The 21,176-nt window shown below is 41.3% G+C and overlaps 1 protein-coding gene across 2 annotated transcripts in view; it reads right to left on the minus strand.

Moving 5' to 3' along the window:
• prkcab (protein kinase C, alpha, b) overlaps positions 1 to 21,176 on the minus strand; it is a 156,791-nt gene that overhangs the window by 120,825 nt on the left and 14,790 nt on the right. The window lies entirely within an intron of this gene.

Consider the following 21,176-nt stretch of genomic DNA (forward strand, 5'->3'; position numbering starts at 1 on the left):
AGGAAATACGTCACAGAATTCAAAGCAAGGTGGGTCACCTTCAGATTCCCTTTGCAGGGAAAACCCTGTCCAAGTAATGGCAGATTGCTGCAGTTAAAACGCTGTACCGGACTAAATTGCCCCAGTATATCACAATATATGTCTCTGTCCTTTCCCCACCACCCTTGAGGGATGAAGTATGTGTGATATATACCTGCGAGCAGTGTTTGCCTGCAGAGCGAGGAAATGAACAGAGCTGCAGCTACAACAAAAGGACGGAAACTCAATTTCAGCACATACGTTCAATTATGCATGCTATAGGCACATAGAGGACAAAGGCGTACAGTATGGACACAGAGTTGACGGTAAATACCTGACCTTGAAAGCAACAATAAAGTTGCACACAAAGACCACTGATGGACTACGTTACACAAACAGAGGAAAGAGAAGAAGAGAGAGTAGAGCAGATACGACCAGATAGGAGGAGATAATGATGAGAACAGAAAGGAGCAGAACATAATAATCCTCCTCCCTCGTGTCTCCTTAAGGGCACACAAAATTAGCAAAACTTCCCTAGAACTCTGTTTGTGTCTAGCAATTATCTCCATCACCACAATATCCTGCTGTATGAATATGCATGTGTTTGATTGTTTATATATGTGCATATATAAAGAATTATGCAATTTCTGCGAGGGAGCAGGGAGTTGCAGAGAACAGAGTAGAAAACTCCTCAGGGGAGATTCGGCACAGTAGGGATGCTGCTCAGTTTCTAACAAAGCAAAACAAAACATTCGTCACAAACTCGCTGAACTGCTGTATGTTCGCGTTCACAGTTGCACAGGGAGAAAATTGGAACTTTACAACGTCTGATTGGTTGAGAAGAGGTGGAGGGACTTTCAGTGGAGTTCAAGGTGATTTTGGCCCTGTCAGATTGCATTGCAGCGCTTATGTTGTCCTCAGTCACCTCCCACGCAGCCCTGCAGGTTGGCAGCCAATGGCAGTTATCACCTTGGCTCCCTGTCTTTGAGATCTGTGCTTGATTATGCATGTCTGGATAGCTGGGTACAGCAGACACAGACAGTAGAGAAGATGTCCCCAGAGTGCAAGCTTGTTTTCTAAGCCTTGCATGTTGTGATTTGTTTTCCTCACACTCCCATCACACAAAATGCCTGTAATAAACATCCAAACTGTGCACGCTTGGTGGTGAAATTCAACAAGTTAACACTCGGAAATGATCATCTCAGTTAGGCGTGAGGTCTCCTGTAGGTTTAGGGCAAAATTAGGTTCATAAACATCTTTTAACATTATGGTTTCGCTAACTTGTGAGCATCAGGCACATAACACATACTATTACTTTTAAGGAGTCCCCCAGAGCTGCTAACCTGGCTGCAGACTGTTAGTCTTGTTTATAAGTCATTATTTTCCATGTCATTAGCTGCCTAACACCCCTGGAATAAATTATGCTGAAAAATGGGCATATAAGCATGTCAAGTAGACATACAAATGAATACATGCATTATCAGGTATCATGCACACAGACACACACACAGACTTACACATGCAGCCCATATTCACACAAATGCACACAGTCTTTGCAGCACTAATAGTGTTTGTATTAAGAAATGGCCACAGGGGGACTGGATCAATTATTTCAAACTACAGGTGGGAGTGTTTGGCTGCCAGACATCTCTGAGTCACACAGGGGAAATAGTGATACTACCTCATGAATTAAATATGACTCTGAACACAGATGCCGATACACACACAAATACACAGGTTTAAGCATTTACACACACGCATGCAAATACACGTTTATCCTTCTGAGCTCACACATTTCCTGTCATGTATTTGCACGCAGAGACATTTGCACATAAATGCACACAGACGCTCATTTTAACAAACATAAACACATTCATTCACTACTTATGCTTTGTTTCTGTCAGCCAAGATGGACACACCACCAGTTACACATACACACTTTTAGAAACGAAGGTGCTCAATAGAACCGTACAGGTTTTCTTGGCTTATCTCCATATTAGACTCTTTAGGGTTATACCTGGAACCATCTGTGAAGGGTTCCACCCAGAACCCCCCATGAGAGGTTTTACAGAGAACCTGTCAATGGTTCAATGGTTCCATCCAGAGCCCTCTCCACAACCTTTCCACTTTCTAAGGGTGCTAACAAGAACTCACCCAAGGGGCTCTATCAAGAACCTTTTTATATTCCACTAATCATTTCTTTACACTTTACATTCAGCAGACTTGGGCTTTATGTGGCTCCTGAGGGGCCGGGGCTGATGTGGTCCAGCACAACCTACAACACTCATGAAATGATGGTAAAGATATCAACTTTAGCAAAACACAAGTTAAATGAATTGACCCTTTGCTAAGCCCCGCCTCTTTGTGATGGTCTGTCAAGCTGTCGGAGTAAGCACAGAGCCCACACTGTAACTCACTGCACTACCTGAAGAAAAATTATCACATATTTGGAAAAATGAAATAGTGATTGTAGAGAGAAGCAGACAGAGGGGTCTACAGTCTGTGTTTGAAGGATATATCCAGGATATCAAACTGACTCAGCAGCAACAACAGGTTCAAAAGACAAAGATAGTTAGAANCAGGGTTTGATTTTGGTTTTGGAACAGGGAAGAAACGTATATCTTTTTCCAACCTCTCCAGGTAACGGGTATCATTAATACACGACGTGCCCCAGGCACAACATTTAGCTCCAAATCCACAAAACCAGCCTGAAAATGAAGGAAATCTGTGTAGTTGTCGGAAACTTGTCGGAGCTGGCTGATGATACGCTATGACTGGTCGGTCTGCATTCGAGGGGTGGGACTTACTGAAGAGTCAATTGAATAAAAATACCATTTTAAACATGGGCAAGTATTTGAATATTCTTTTAAATGACGTTTTCAACAATCTTCCAAAAAGGGTTTATAATGGAAAAAGTGCTCTTCAGAGGCAAATTATTTTTGGCGGGAACCTCGGCTCTTCAGGAGGAACCCTTACTTCTAAGAGTGTACTGTGCACTCACTATGACTGGTTCTCTTGTCTCCTCATCTTCTCACACACACACAAACACACATACGTCCAGTCAGTGATGTATCACCTGCAGTGGTCTGGCTCAGAGCCCCCTGTGCCTGTGTATCAGGTGTCACAGTGGTTGTAATGTAATGAGTCTGAGCTAGCTGTGGTCTATACAGAAGCTCTCAGGCTGACACTGCTGCACACAGACAGGACCAAATTGCCTGTACAATAGACCGGCTATTATCAGGAGGTGCTTGCAAGCACACATGCAAACACACACATGGAAAAAAACCCACCTGAATATGCATACATGCTGAAACACAGTCGCCTGAGGTAACCTAGGTAGCTTTCTTTACAATGACTCTGGCTTGTATGTGCGCAGCCTACACACACTGAGAGCAGGCGGCTGGGCAAAAGGCAAAGGTCACAGCCAAGTCCTGGTCTGGTGCCTGGGGACAAGCTGATACCACACATCAACATCAGAGCATCTTCCACTCCTGCGGCACTGCATGTCCTAGACTAATTTGTTTGGGACCAGTGAAGTCAAGGCTAAATTTGTCTCGGGACATTTTGAAGCAGAAATAACGCACTTCTTGTTTTTGCCCGTTTCAGTCGCTTTCAATAAATTTTCTCACACAGGTCTTGTTTTTCATCTCGTCTATCATCTTTCACATTCTCGCACAAACACAGAGACCAAAAGGAGTTGTTCCTTATAAAACAGCGACCTTGATCAAACTCACATCTTTAATATAGAAATGTGCTTGCATTAACACATTTAAAAAGCAGTATAGACCAAGGCACAGACTATTCAGTGAGTAAACACAGACACATTTTATATGAACGTATGGATTATATAAGATGTAAACACCTGGGGTCTGTTCTCTGCTACAGACAGAACACTGATACAATGTGGCAGCTAAACAGTTTGGTACACTTGCTACTCAAATATGCTGGCTTTGATGTTTGCTCTTGCCCTTTTTCTTTCCTTGTTCTGTTTCTTGTACTCTCTTCACATCAAAGCAGCGAGCAGAGATGATTTTTACCTCTTCTATAATTCTGCTTCACTTTCTTTTGCATTTATTCCCCAGAGAGACTACAACACATGCTGATGAGCCTCAGAAACCAGAGCTCTGATGCACATAATTCACACCGCAGCAGGTTTTCTCTGCAACAATCTTAAATGGTTTTGGATATCATAAATCTGTGATACCAACTTATCTTAAACTGTAACATCCTCTAAAGCTACACTATGAGATAACATATTGTTTGCTTGGTCTGGTATGACCTGTAGCTTATGATGGCTCACTGGGGTGTGACAATAAATGATCAACAATTGAATATCATCGATGCAAAGCCAAAAATACCTGAGTCATCATTAGGATTTGCCCTTTTTTTACATTCCCATGGCATGCCTTTGTCACCATCAAACAGCACCACGCAGATAATGGCAAGCAGCCAAAAATAAAGACGATGAGGATATTTACTCCCCTCTTGGGAATTAATCAGCAGTGTGGAAATATTTTGGATTTCAGAGAAGACACGGGTCAACAGACAAAGCACTTAACATATGCAAACAATGCTTTTATGAGATAAAATTCGTAGTAAACATGATGAACCTGGCTGGGCATCTCACTCCGCTAACTTGTTGCTTGCCCTATGGCAACATTACAACAGGAAATACACCTGGGCAGCGAGAGGGTTCCTCGTTTGAACCTGGGGTGGGGGGTTTGATCCCTGGGATGGGGGAACCTTTCTGTGCAGAGTTTGCATGTTCTCCCTCCATGTCAGTGTGGGTTTTCTCAGGGTACTTCAGCTTCCTCCCACAGTCCAAAGACATGCAGGTTAATTGGTGACTCTAAATTGTCCATAGCTGTGAATGTGAGTGTGAATGGTTGTGTCTCTTTGTGTCAGCCCTGTGATAGTCTGGTGACCTGTCCAGGGTGTATCCTGCCTCTCACCCAATGTCAGCTGGGATAGGCTCCAGCCAACCCCCAACAGGATAAGCGGTTACGGAAATGAATGAATATAATTAATGCTATTAATATTATATGAATTGCATACTATTTGCAGTGAAACATTACAGTATGCAAATAGTGGACACTAAACTGGCATAAATATCCCACAATGCAGTGCCGTAGAGGACAAAGTTATTTTCAAATTAAGGGTAGAGCTGAGGTTAACATGGGTTGCCATAGTTCCATGTCTTGAACCGCCAAGGAGGCTACTGCGGCTTCCAGATTAGCTCAAAAATAGGCACCCTAAAGACGCCATATTTGGTTTAATTTTACTCGAGCATTTGGTTTGTTTTAGAGTTGCCTGAATTGCAGGATGTGTGGAGAGTTGCAAGATGACGCTGACTGACTGTCTTGACTGTCATGTTCAAGAAAAAAAAAAATCCCCCGACAAACATTCCCCAAAACAACAGGGCCTTTCCAAAACAAAGTTCAACTCAATGGGGTATTAAACACCTTCAAACAATAAAAACATGGCGGATAAAGACTGTAACCCCGTGGCGCCTTCCATGCTCCACACTTGCTTGAGCACACCTGCCTTTAATCAAAGGTTCCCGAGATGCCAGGTCAGGTGGTGCATTAAAGTGACTCAAAAATAATTGGAAACTAGGTCTTGCTCAAAGTGGCTCTAACAGAGGCTCTGAGGAAGTGACGTGGTACAGTAATTACTGTTTATGAATACATAAGTATGTTGAACGATGTAGTCCATGGTAGGCTATTTTGGATGCAGCGATAGACCTATTAAGAAGTTGTTTGAAACGGTCTACAAGCAAACAATCCCACCACAGCTGTCATCATGTTGTGATACAATTGTCACTAAATCCTGAATGGTGTATTTAAGTATGAAGAAAGACCCACCCCCATTTCAAACCAGTGATAAGACCCCAGAACAAAGCTGTACAGACGAGAATCTCAGTTCAACCTTTGAGGGACAATTGTGTCCTCATTTTGGATGCAGTGCTCATAGTCAGAGGCTGGATGAGAAAAATATTTTAAGGGTCTTTAAATTTTCTGTTAACATGGCTAACCTGAACCAAAAACCTGTTACTGTCACAAAAGCAATATTTCAGAAGGCTTTCTTTGACAACCGGCATGAAAGCAAAATCGAAGCCAAAGGGTCACTTCACAGTTCACTCTTATTTTAACTGTTCAATTGTTGGTGTGTGTTTGTGTGTATGCGCGCAGAAACGTACTCATACAAGAGCTCCCTTCAGGTAGAGCTAAAAAAAATGTTTAGGTCAGATTAATGCCTTGCTACTTATTTATTTCATTCTGCACTTCAGCATGAATATCAAAAGTGATGAGTGCTTTCACTAAAAATATCAAAGATCCTCCGCTGATCAGAGGCATCACATCTGTTTGATGTATATGATGGACAAACATGCGCCTGCATCAGATACATTTTGCAAGTAGTAAAAAGACCCAAAGACTTCCTGTTTTATTAACAACTACACCTGACAAATTTTTCCACGGGTGCTTTGGTTGAGCTGCATGAATCATGGCGAATTTATGTAGAAGTATGAATCATAATACTTCTCTCGTGTCAGGAGACTTACACATCCACCTGGAGTCAGATGAGCAAACACAATACCTAAATTAAGATGAATCATCGTGGCCTTTTGCAGACATGAAGCACTGCTTAGTAAAATCTGTATAACAACAGCAAATTAACGGATATACACACAAGTGGCGTGGAGTTACAGATAGAAGACAACGCAGATTCTTTATCAGGTGTCTGAGATTTGTTAAGTGTGTAAAAATAGGAAAAGAAAATAAAGCAGTAAAGCAAAGGGAGGACAGGGAAAACATGCCAAAAAATGAAATTAACAAGGTAGCATGGGGAAATAATGCAGAGTTATTCGATTGTGAGTCCAGCATCGCATATTGCCGAGCTGATGAGCTGAGCCAGGGTCAGCTGGGGCCGAGTTAACTGCACAGCAGCCAAGTAGACAAGAGCAAACTGGACAACTCTCACCATGAGGCCTGCTCTCTGCCACAACCAAACACACACACACACACACACGCATACATTTAAACATGCCCATACTGTACATATACACACATCCACACACAAACACATGCCCTCATCCAGATGCACAGATGCAAATGTACAGATGCTGGGGGAGAACTCACAGATGGATACTTACACATGCAGACACGGCCTCCTCAAATATGCAGAGACTTAAAAACACACACACACACACACACACTGGCACAACCTCTTATTCTCTGTCCCTCTCTCTTAAGCCGTCCAGAAGTGTATTTTTGTAGCACGAAAACTGCAGAGCCCCAGAGAAACACCGTCATGCTGTATTGAGGTCAAGAGGATTGAGCCAGAAAACCTGGCCATTGTAAGTAGCAAAGCAGTCCGTAAACTGTAGTGTTGCTTCAGCTCCTTTACTGCTGATTAATGGCACTCGGCTGAGAAAGAGAGCATGACTCTTCTCATCACTAGGCGTCTCTGTGCTTGGCTAATTGGCCTAGTTAATCCACGCGCCTGCATCCAAGCCTATGTAGAGCGATTAGTCAGCCTGTCGGGTGCATGGCTCATACCATTTGGAGCTGAATAAGGCCGAGACAGAGAGAAAAAAAAAGGCAGCATCTGTGGTGAAATGGCATTCTGTGCTTTCTGCAAGATGGTTTCAATTAGCACCTGCTACCTCCTACGCCACCCCGTGTTTTCTTATTCTTTTTTTTTTTTGTCTTTGACTTTTTTTCTGTTCAGTTTCAACAACAATGATCTGACTTTTTCAGCCAAGCTAGTGAAACGACTTAACAGCAGCGTAAACTAGTTGCTCAGATACTTACAATACAGACTTATATGGCAGCTACAAACACTTGACGATCAGATAACTTTAAAGCTTCTATAAATGCTATTTTTTTTTAAATCTATCAAATTCTAGTTGGAATGGAGACAGAATGCAACATGTCATTCTCTAAAAACCACACCCACCAGGGGGTTGGGGACTAACAGCGCCACAATATGCAACTAAGGCCTGAAATGCTAACAAAATGGCTGTAATGGCTTATTTTAGTGCCTTGTGTCCACCAGAGAGGAAGTTATATTGACAAACTCAATACTGTCAGTCTATCTCAGTAGTTGCGTTTCCATTACAGTTTTGCGCAAAATAAATGCGATATTTCTAAAGTTTCGACAAAGTACGATTGCGACTTGCAGGTGTTTCCATTAAAAGGTGTTTTGCGTCCTGCGAGACTCCACTTTGTTTGCGGAAGTAAGATGGACATTCCAAATCTCTTGCGAGCTGGAACAATCATCTTGGTTGCTAGTCTACAACTGAAGATGAAGAGAGCGAATGGTATTCCAAAGGCAAAGTCCTTATGTGTGGCAGCGACCACGGATAAAGGATTTCTGGAAGACGATCGTGAACGAGGATGTGCGGAGACGTATATTTGCGAAAAAAGTGGTTCCATTACACTTCTGCGATATACTTCTATATCGACACGTCTGAAAAACCACCTCATGAGAGCGTAAAAACTTTTTCTCAATATTGAAGAGTTTTTTCGAAATGTAGGTTTTTCCATTACCAGTTTTTTGTTTCGATATTTAGGTTTTGCGCATTTCTAGGGTCAATGGAAACGCACTTTGTGTCCCCCCTCTTTACCTTGCTTATCTTTCAGAAATGATCCCACTCAATGGCCAGTAGTGACATATTTTAATATTTACAGCTATTTGATTGACTCACCAGATAAGGTCGTCATTTAAGCTAGCAAAGATCACAACCAGGCCTTACATCCCAGCGATGGCAGGGTTGGCACCCGGAGTCGGGCCGGCTGATTTGACCCAATTCTGGGGCCTTTCCCACAACTCTCCTATTTTGATTCACTCTCATAGCCTCAGTTTTGGCCACAGCAGGCAGCTTATTGCAGCAAGAAAAAGCTCTAAACCCCCTAAAACACTATCTGCTCAGCACCAAACAGCAGACAGACAAAGGTAGTGAGTAGCTGGTGAAGATAGTGGAGCATTTAGCAGCTTAAGAGCCAGATATTTAGTTTTGGTTGGCCGCTAAAGTCATGATAATCGCAGGTTAAATCTTCTACTGACTGAACTGTGATGTGTTTCTGGAGAAAAAAGGAAAGCAAGCAAAAGGAGATAGAGCAGCCTATACCTGCCACATATATCTGGTCAACACTCCCTCTCTTTGGTGCACTAAATAACTCATGACCTTTTACAGTGCAGACAGGACTATATGTCAGTGAAACTGGAAATGTATGAGGTTGCCATTTAAACCTAATTTTAACCTACGGCCATCTTCCATGAAAAAAAATGACCAAGAAGTCCTGTGAGCTGAATCCCTTTTATCCTGTCACACAGGTTGAATGAGTGATTTGACGATATAGCCTATTTAAATGTCCACATTCAGTATAGGCTCATATCTTATGACTTTTGTATGCATTTTTCTGCTAGCTTTAAATGAACACTGCACTGTTTTAACCTTATGAAGTAAAATTTTAGGTTAGCAGGTAAACAATATTTAGTTTCGGTGTGTGATGAGTGCATCTCTGAACGTAACATTCACAGTGAACCCAATTAAACTTCTCACGGATGCTAAAAACACAGAAAATCAAACTGGTCCAAAAATTTTAATGACGGACGAAAGCAGCATAATTGGCACAACGTGAAGTCGTATTTATTTTTAGATGTGCAACAATTTCGGACAAAAAAACTGACTCAGTGTGCAAAGGCCTTTAGGCACAGTGGTGCTTTGAGCTAAATGCTAATGTGACCATGCTAACACACAATTACAATGCTAACATGCTGATTTTGTTCAGCAAGTAGGTAATGTTTACCATGTTCACCAGCATGTTATGCTGCCATTAGCTAACTAGCACATATGTAAAGATAAAGCTTATAGGATTGCCATTAGTTTTCCAAGTTTTTTGTCATAAATCAAACTATTGGACGGATTTTATTTTGACCCGATGACGGTGTGAGTTGAAGAAAAGCATTGAAGTTATTACAATTAGTCTTGAGGGAGCTATGAATGTCTGTACCAACTTTCATGGCAACCCATCTTGAAGATGTTGAGATTTTTTACTGGATAAGTAAAAACTTTATCCTGCTGATGATCACCAAAGCCAGCAGGGTTCATCCTCTGGGGACCATGACTGTATCCACATAACTTAATTGTGATCCATCAAATAGTTGTTGAGATATGTGAGTGGTGAAAGGAGACAATAGAACTTGTGTTTTTGAGCCTTGCACGCTTTTTCACCGCTCTCCACAGTGGGGCGATTCAGCTGGCCCATTGAATATGTGGTTAACCTCACTTTCAGACACAATTACGCCCACCGCTCTCACTCCTCTCTCTGCCACTGTGTTTCTTAGCAGTCCTCCCCTGCTCCACGTGAAGAGCCGCTCTTACAGATGGAGGCCTAATTTTTCACTCAACAGCTTCCAGTGCCACACTGTTGTGTGAAATCTGCTCTGTCCCTGCAGCCGGCCGCGATCAAAGAGCTGTTGACACAGTCTGAACTGACTTGTCAAGGCTGCCGTGCCTGTCTGACATTCAGTTTGCATTACAGAGCCTGCAAGGGTGTCGCAGTGATAATGTGCTTTTGTGATATCTGCTAGATGGAAACAGGCTACATTGTGCTCAGTGTGCACAGTGTGCCATGTGGGGTGTGGTTGATGTATGGCTTACTATTCCTGCTCGGCAGAGAGATATATCGGTCATTCTGCACCAGCTGCAGAATCTGTTAATACTCACATTAAAAAAAGTGCACATACATCAGCCAGAACATAAGTTCATGCAAGAAAAAATACACACAGACATTTATAGAATTAAGCACAGGCAGAGCTGAAACTTAATTAATAGCAAATTAATCCACAATCATTTTAATTATCGTTGTTTGCAGTCCTTTATTTGACTAAAGTTTAGGTTATGACTAATGACACTAATTTTTGTTTGACTAGGCCTATCTTTTCAGGGTTTAAACTAATTGGATCTTTTCCTTAATGCGCCAGATGTTTTTCATTCAGTTACTGCTCCCCTAAATGTTAATCATGCATTACTTGTTTTTGCTGCTTCTTTCATTTTATTTAGTTCTGCATTGCCTTGTACCAACTAGAAGCTACTGTAGGCTGCAAGAAACACAAATTAATTTCCTCTTTGTGAATATGTTTCACACTCTTCCTCTTTATTTTAGCGCAAGAAACTTACTTGGTACTCTATATTGACCAGTATATACACGAGTACAAGTAAGACAGCACCACATTTATTTGTATGGCTACTGTTACCTAGGTAGTGTCCCAAATATGACCTGTAAAGAGAATCTATTTGCATAGTCAATGTATAGATAGGTCAAATTAAAGTAAGAGGGGACTGATCAAAGGTCAACAAGCAGTAAACTGAGCTTCACCTTCTATTTCACCCTTTTAGGCGGCATGCCAGCAACAGCCCTCATGATCGGTAAGGACACATAAGAACTGAGCTCTCTTGTTTCAGCATTAACATTTCCACCCCTCTGGCTTGAATACTGAACTAGCAGGGAGGATTGTCGGGTAGTCCCTTCAGCATTTTGCAAATTCATCATGTTTATGTTTCTTAATTGTAGATACTGTAGTATGGATAGAGAGATAGATATTGTTATAAAAATATGGTAAGTCCTGGTGACCAGAGTTAGATAGTCAGCACTGGCAAAAGTTATTAGCCCTTTTACACAGAGATCGCACTTTATAGACACTACAAAGTCCTTTCGTTACGGTGCCTTTGCATTTTTACACAGAACCAAACAACGTCGGCATCATGCCACCCCAGTGTGTAATTTTTGACAGCATGCTGGCATCCTAGAAAAACAGAAGCGTGACGGGCGTGACATGTAACACAACAGCTGTCGGCCTCTAGCGTGACACATAATAAACACGATGGCAGCACTTTACAGACAATGACAAAAGCAGAGCATGTCAATATCAGTCATTTACCGTTCATGTTACATGGCAACTGATCTCATCATCTGCTCAGAGAGTAAAGACCTCCCGGACCTTATTGTTTTTCCAATTTTTGGACATTTTTGGCTGCTGTTCTCCTTCTTTGAGTTAGCTGCTAACTGCTACCAGATGCTTTTTAAATCTCCTGGGGGTGGGTCACACACATAACACGTCATGTTACACCTGTCCTGTCCCTGGTCCCGTCTTGCCTGCTGCCCCTTTAAACAGACTGCATTTCGGTGTTGCTACTACCACTGCTGCTGGCTTGAAGGCGAGGCAACTCTGTCCGCCCATCCTTCGATTTTATTGTTATTTCCCAATTTGTTGTGCTGTAGCCAACAAAACAAGTTTATACAATTAAAAGTCTAGTTATAGCTATGTTTTAGTTATATCGTACCTTCTGAAACATGCCTTCGCATGTCTGATGGAATTCCACGAATTGTCTAGAGTGGCTGCGATCAGATCGGACAGCCGAAACAGAGATCTGCACTCTATTAAGTGCGGTATTCTAGTTTTTTTGCTATTATGCTTTGTTGGCCATAATTCTGTTTTCATGAAGTCATTAACATCCTCAGGATCTAATACTACAGTGCAGCCTTTTAAATATTACAACAAATCAGTTGGCGAGAAACGGTGCAACCCTCTCAAACCCACACACACATCCTTCTCACACTTAAGGGCAGTGAGGATAACACTTTTCACTAACGATGTAATTAATTTAGTTCAGCTCTTCGCCTAATTGACAGACTGTTTCAGTCTAATCAAGTGGTATTTTGGCTTTCACTCACCATTCTCACAGATAGCACAGAATCTAAGCAATAAACTCTCTTGTAATTTCATCCATGGGACCCCGGAGACGATAAACGCAAATCAAAGGATAAAATTCCTTCCATTCTGCCATACAAGATGCCAAAAAAAACATGGTAGCAGAGCGCTGATTCTCCCCTGTGGTGCCTGTTGCTATATTTGCCCCGAGCAGAGCGGGGAGGCTGGGAAAGACGAAGAGGAGACACAACTGTGACACCTTCAATTAGAGAGTCGGACCTGACAGCCCCCGTCTCCTGTCCTCCCTCATCTCTTCCCCCACAAGGGAGCACAAGGTGAGAATACGGTGGAGCACCAGAGAATGTGTGAGCATCTAAGCAAAAGAAACAGGAATTAAACGGAGGGGTTTGCATGTGCGTTGATGCAATAACTCCTGCTTCATTATGAGCTTTTAACAATGTGCAAATTAGAGTTCATATTAACCAGAAGTTCGCCTTTAAAGCACCTCTGAGCGCATTTACAGCCTGTCAGAAATACAGTCATCTGATATATCACACATAACTATTATGTGTGTGTGAGACTGCTTCACTGTAGGTGTGTGTAATTCCTTTCAATGTGTGCCTAGAGTGTTTTCAGGAAATATTAGCAGAATAGAGTCTTAGTTATTATGACAGTACATCATCAGCTTTCATTAAACATTGACACTAGGCTATCTGTTTCTATGTGATGGGTTTTCATGCACATATAAAAAGCACACTTACTTTCCATTCATATGAAAACTTCTTTAGACATGGGCAACCTGAATATAACTAATCCATGTCTACAATGTACAAGAGAGGTGAAAAATATCCGTAAAAGCACACTTGAGTACCATACGGAGCCAAAAACAGAGTATCTACATTGTATCGCAAAATAAAAGAAATACAGGCCGACCTTAGAAACTCAAGCTAGTCTGGCTCGCTGTTTTACGTAAGGTCTGGGACAACGATTATGAATAGGCATGAAAAGAGCATAAATTACAGGTTTTACGACTTGTATATCTTTTTCACAGCCCGGCAAAGAGCCTTCAGACTTAAGCATACTACGCCCATTAACATTTCCAAACACTCTCCGCTCAGTGTTTACTGTAACCTTACGTATAAGTACAAATTTGCATATTTTAATTTGTTTACAGCCGGGAATCTGTTTCTTGTGGCAAATACGCTGACAGATGGACAGTCAGGTATAAAGGGAGCGAGGTGTGAGGATGACTAAGAGCCGCGCTGCAGTCTCTTACTGGGTGACCCTCAACTGCACAACACACACACACACACACACACACACACACACACAGAGCACCCTGGGAGCAGGAAGAAGGAACACACGCTTCAGAAAACTGGCACACACATTTTCTAACCCTCTGCCTCTCCCTCACTCTCCCTGTCTCCCTGCATCTTTTTCCTTGTACAGAAATAGCAATAATATTACTGTGAGGCTGGGAAAATCCCATGTGTCCATCTAAGCCCTGCACTTCCTGCTTTTCCTCTATTATGTTTAGTTACCTTTTAACTGCACCTTATGGTTTTATTTATTACAGTACTGTTCAAGAATTTTTTTATCAACAGTGGTTTAAAATAACTAACTAGGAGGATTGTAGCGGAGGATGCAGTGAATGGTTACGCTCTAGTGAACTGTAACATTTAATTTGTATTGCTGCATTCTTGAGATTTATATCACCACAACCGTTTCAGGTTAAATTAATCTAATTTAAATATATGTCACTGTATGTAATAGCGACATACAGAGTATATACAATTATATAGATATAGATACACACATAAATATGTATGATGACATTTGGTCATGAACTTTCCACGTTGACATATGACATGCATGGTACCCTGGGTGCGTTGGTTGCTGATGTTCTGGGACACCATGTCAACTTCAGCCTCTTACATACATTGTCTGTTTTCAAAATACACTTTCGTTTTCACAGGAAATGGAATCTCTTTCAAAATAAACGCACTACATCGATGTCCTGAAAATAATATCACATTATTTTTTTGGCTGTATCTCAATACACAATAAATATCTCGATATTATTAACTCCTGAAAAGCACTTCATTAATGCTAGGACTGGGAGACAAAATTGAACCTAACAATATTTCTGATCAAATACCCTCTCTGATGCGACAAAGTTGTAGGAATGATGATATCGTTGGGGGGTTTTTTATTCCAGAAAATGTTAACAATGAGGGTTTTTTAAAATTTTTATTTTTTCAATAATCATCAATAATGTCCCCCTAATGCCCCCTAAGAAAGCAGGTGAACAGTCTCTAAGGGCATCCTGCCTCAAAATAATATTTAGTTAGATTTTCTAGTATATATAGGCATATGTGCTCTCCAGGGCGTAGCATCAAACTGCATAAGCAGTTTCTGTGGGCCCCTTGCCCTTCCTGTCTTGGTCATTGTCTCTATTTTTTATTTTTTTTTTGCAATGTCAGCCTTATTTCTATCTCTTTCTTTGCTTTCTTTTTTGAGTCCCAATTCTGCTTACTCAGGGAAAGACATGGCAGTGTAGTTGGTTTTCCAGCAGCATAAGCAGTCACTCACAAGGCTCTAGGAGCATTTGGAGACAAATCCTAGTGCAGGGGTGAGCTAGTTTATTTCTGGTTGAATTGCTCTGAATGGTTCAATAGGTGCAGGAACTGCAACAGTGCATTTTTTTATATATATATATATGGGACGGTTGGGTGTAAACGTTGTACAGTATGGGTGGCAACCTATTCCTCTCTGTAGGAAGGCAATGTAAACTGTACTGCTGGTTACATAAACAATCCCTTTTTGTTCTGGGTGCATGTTCAACTTTGCTGTTAAATCAATACATTTAGCTTTGTCTGGTTGTTATTAACGTAACAGACGTGGACAGCTAAACAGGTACCTGAGCCCTGCAAGGACATTTTAGAAAATACTAATTTAACGTTGGTTCAGTATCTGTCAAAAAACAAAGCAGTATTAGCCGAACTGAAGGCGAATTACTTTCAAAAGGAACCAGTATTCACTTCTGCTATTTCACCGAAGTTACCCATAATCATTTCTACAGTAGTGCCCTCAGGAATAAGATGGATAGACGAAATGATTATTGATTAATTACGAAAAAACATGCAGATTAATTGACAATAAAGTCATCATTAGTTGCAGGAGAAAGGAGAGAGGATGGCTGTATTGATTACTGCAGATTCATTCATACAGTTTTTGGTTTGTCACTGATTTAATGTTGAGAATACGACAAACGCACTATGGTTCTTGCTAAAATAAAGTCTGCTCAATACTGAAAACTAGGCATGATGACACAGACTATGTGCGTACATGAGTTCTTGGAGAGAAGTGCCAAATGAAAACCAGACTCCCACCTTAGTTTCTGCTTCTTTGTCCTTGAACCCTCGAGCATCACACCTGAGGACACTCCACCCTCACACACACGCTCCACGACACACACCCATAAATCCTCCTGAGTGCACATTGTGCTCAACTTATGTGGGTCAAGGCTGATACCTCTGACTTAAACCGTTCCCAAAATAGCCGTGGGTGTAATCACCGCAGAATTCATTAAGCACAGCTGGAGCGGTGCGACACGTAGTGTAGAGGTGAGCACTTCCTGTTCTTTATTCCCCTGAGGGAGAGTCTTCCCATCCAGAATAGACAGCTCAGTGCTGCAACCACAAATACGCACTTACGTTATTGATCCATTCACCTTGAGTTTGAGACAGGAACTAAGTCACACTAAACATAATATACGTTGTCATGGCAACAGATGGTTTGGAAGGACAAGAGGAGTAAAGCAATGTGTGACGCTGGAGTATACTGTAGGTCTTCTGTTCTGTGCTGACAGTGTGTTTTATATAAATCATTGGGGCACCATCTATTATGAATGAAAGTTCAACATGCTGAAATCTTTCACCCCGTAAAGCGCTGCTGAGATGAAGCACGGGGTAAAAAACAAACACCTTTCACTATGAGCTCACACTGTGTCTGTCTGTAAATGGGTCATATAATCCAAGACGAATGCAATGACAGGTTGTTAGACATGATCTTAAATCAATCTATCAAAACAAAGTATAATACAAAAACACGCTGACAACACTACTGGGGCATCATTTTGTGACAGATGCTCAAACAGTGTGGTAGAAAGTTATCAGCATGATTGTGGTAACACTCAGCCAGCCGGTTGTTACATCTTGTCACATATTTCTTCTGTGTCTCCTCTCGGTGTCATTTCTGGAAACCACACAGATTAAATCACAGTGCTGTGACTTGTCCCGTCACTCAATTGTTGTTTACACACACAGAACAAGCAAATGCACACTTCTTCTTCTTTTTTTTTTTTTTTTGCAGATAGCATCACACTCGTCCTTCTAGTATCTTCAGTGTTCCCTTTCCTCTCAGACTGCCTCCCTGCGAGCCCTCTCCAACTGCTCTTTTGCCTTTGTTTATTAGAGATTATGAGGGAAGAGCATGTGTCATATTATTACGCTGCATTGTGTCTCAGCAAAAACACACAGGCAGCTCCCTGACAATTAACTACCCACTCTCGGCTGAGTAATGCTGCCAAGCCTCCAAAAAGACCCCTTTTTAATGTCACCAGATGACATTGTGTTATGCAAGCAAAAACATTGTGACATGATCTGCTGAGACAGTCGGTTAAAATGAAAATATTGCACTCGTGGCGGTCACTGCTACACCGAGAATGGGGGCAGAGTCTGTCGCGAATTGGCTATGAAATGGTCTCCTCCCCTGTTGTCGTGCTCCAGGGTGGGATCACAAACTAATGCTAGTTCGGGATTTCATCACTTCATTCATATTTTGATTTATACCGCCTTACACTATCACAAATGTTCCGCCCAGACAGGCTCACAGATGCATAGTCACAGCTGCTGAGGCCCATTTTACATGTGTAAATGAAAGCTGAGGAGGTGATGCAAAGCTCCCGTGTTGTGTTAGGGTTTTTTTTTTTTTTAAAGGGAAGTGCCCGCCTGGGGTAGTTAGCAGAAATTTGGCAGTGGGGGCAAGCGCTGTTACCATGGTAACCTTGGCACATCATGCTGGCAAGAGTTTACAGTAACTATTAAGGATGAGGAAAAAATGATATTGAAATGATTTTGTAGAGACAAAGGGCAGATTTGGTGTGTGAAAAAATCCTGGATGGACTTCTGGGAACTGATCACTGCACTTACAGACAGTAGGCCGCAATAAATATTGTATCATAAAATGCTGTACTGTAGTGTCATGGCTTCAAATATTGATATACATTCAATTGTGCATTTAAAGTAATAATATTTAAGAATGGATATTTTTTTGTCCCCATTTTTCTGCAATAGCCATTCAATGTATTTACATTCTGTAATTACCTCTCTATTTATCAGATTTCATCATACGTGGCGGACCCCGCCATCGTCTATCTATGCTCGATAGATTCACAGTCAAAAGGGAATGTATGTGATGCTCGATAGATTCACAGTCAAAAGGGAATGTATGTGATTACTGTTTTTTATTTCATCTCATTGATATCAGACTCACTGATTTCTTTTCTTCTACTACACCCACGTCAGAGCCAGTGTTGAGCATGAATGCGCTAAATGAGCACATTCACTGAACATGCTCATAGTTTAGGTGAATGGTGAACTGAACGCATCAGTTTGCAGCTTATGAACTGAAATGTGAGTATCGCTCAGGCTCGTGACAGGGGCTAGTGCTAATAACACTTCAGACAACGCAGCTACCGGTACTGCTGCAGCCAGTTCATATGGATATCTGAAGGACTTTTATGAACAAAGCAGTCATTTACAGATTTATATGGGGGGAAAAAATCACATTTATATTGAAATTAGGCACCTCTGGTCTGAAAAAACAAGTGTGAACTTCAGCCACATTGGCAACGAATTGACGTATCAAGTTGAAGCAATCAACCATACTTGGGAAATATCTGCGAGTGAATGATGATGACAGGATATTATTTTATTTAAAAAAAAAAATAAAAAAAAAGACGAGCATGTAAGCTAGTATACTTTTTGGGACTTTGAACCAAGCTCAAAATTAAAATTTGAAACTATGAATGTATACTATTTCATTTCAATCTACGTGAGCTGACCGTTGAGCTAGCTCTTGTGAAGCATTAACGTGCACACTGGTCGGAGCTATATTAGGTCCATAATGCCAACTAAACATAAACAGGGTGGCTTTACTTGTGGAGGAGTCTTGAGGAGATGAAAAGTATTTGTCACAGTAATCCCCCTTAAAAAATGTGTCTATAAATCAAGACAACCATCACTTATGACATTCTGGGGGGCAACCGGTTTGCATTACATTACTGAGCGGTATATGGTACAAGCTGCTCGCCTTAACACCAACTACCTCTGAATCCAAGACCGTAAACCATCTCCTCTCTAGTTCCCATCACCGTCATCCATTCCCCAATCCTCTCTCCTCCTCCTCCTCCTCCTCCTCCTCCTCCTCATCCCCTCTTTACAGTGAGGAGTAACTGAGAGCTCTTTGTCTAGCACCCAGACTGTGGCAATCCCCTTATGCTGACACATAGGAAGGTCTTGTGCCGCTCTGTCTTTAGGGGGTGCTAACTGGCACGCAGATCAAAAACCCTTCTGGGTGCAGGCTGTTAAGGTTCGACAATTCAATTTGACAAGGCTTCTTGACAGTGTGCGGCTTTGGTGGTCTATAACGCACACAGGCAGGGCGGAGAAACGGCTGGAATCGAAAACAGGCTCAGTGTTTTAATTGAGACTGTACGTACTGGAAATAATGTGTGTGATTTGTATATGTTTAATTTGAGTCGGTTGAATACGTAGCACAAGCCGTGGGGACGCGATGCACAGAACAAGACCAAGAAGCAGTACGCACTAAGAGTGGATGTGATCTGATAACATAATAAAACACACATCATAGGAGCTGCTAACATGATAACTGAATGGCACGTTTTATTGTTGTGTTGAGTGAGGAGAGAAGGAAGTGGGGGTGAGACAGAGAAGAGGAGGGGACAACACTCGATAGTAAAAAAGGGACATTATGAAAGTGGAGCAGAGACAAGTAGAGAAGAATTACTCATAATTATCCCGGCCGGCTAAGCCTCCACTCTTGGTGTAATTAACGCCGTTCTGCTGGGAGAGGGTTTAAAATCGTCGATATGTTAAAGAATGTTCCAGTGATTTCTCCACATTCAACAAGCTTATTTTAATGAGTCCCAAGCAGACACTTTTCAGACTCAATGCTAAGCTTGATAACTTTCAAGATATAGAGAAAATAAAGTCTGAAGTGAACCTAAGAGGACTGCAGCGGGATATGTTTTGCTCGTACTGTACTGCCTCTGATTCAAAATACATTACAGGGTTTATCTGTTGAGCATATGGCATGATTCAGCATTTGACTGTCTTGTTCTTCCAGGTGCTGATTATGATGCTCGCTGTAAAATCTAATTTGCTTTTGAATTAAAATCTGAAAAGCTGTTCAGAGACTTCAAGGTTTGAGATCAAATGTCAGTCGCATTCAGAGTTATTTCTATTTCTAGTATTTTTCTATGCTGATGAATTTCTTCAAAAAGGAAGGAATAAAGAATTTAATAAACAAACTTCACTTTTTTAAGTCATTAAAAAAAAGAAATATTGAGCTATGAGTTCGTTTAAATTTATTGACTGTTTCTCGAACTCAGCCAGACCCAGCACATCCAGTACCCTCAGCAAGCCATAATTTATTATTGATTTTTTTTTTTTTACATTTTAAAAAAACAGCGTGATGTCTGTGTGAGTGATCACACGGCTTTTGTTACTGACTTGTATTTTTATATTATCCCAAATTATTTAATTAGCCATGTGCTTCTGTTTTGTAGAGAGTGTGCTATTTTCAGAGAAAACAGCCCTTTGGAGTCATGCACATTTGTTTTAGGGATAGGGGAGAGCAGGGCACAACCTAGCACGGGGTAAATTGTAACACAGACTTTTAAAGTGGTTACACAGGGTCGATCCCTCTGTGCTTCCAGCCAGTTGACCACAACACCGTCAAACAGTGACACGGGAAATTCCACAGAGATTGGACGTGTTTTCGGGCAATTTAAGTAAATTTCTTTTTCATACTTGTTTTTCGATTACTGAGCTGTCTATGTAAGACACTAAATTCTACCATATATCGTCTTAATAACTGTTTTGATGCCTAAAACATAGCACTGTTTTTAACTACAGTATGTAACCAACTCCCAGTAAGTGTTAACTAGGATTACATTTCCACACAGCGGGGTTCATTTTCTGTTTTTACCCTTCAAACTAATGTTCAGTTTGAAGTGATGTCCTTAATTAAATGACCTATTCTTTGTATTTTTAGTCCGGCAGCTATCTTTTTGACAGTCTTGTCAATATTCATACATTCAATACACTGACATGTTTATCTAGGTTTCCCAA

The sequence above is a fragment of the Epinephelus moara genome, chromosome 18, assembly GCF_006386435.1.
Source record: "Epinephelus moara isolate mb chromosome 18, YSFRI_EMoa_1.0, whole genome shotgun sequence".
NCBI lineage: Eukaryota > Metazoa > Chordata > Actinopteri > Perciformes > Serranidae > Epinephelus > Epinephelus moara.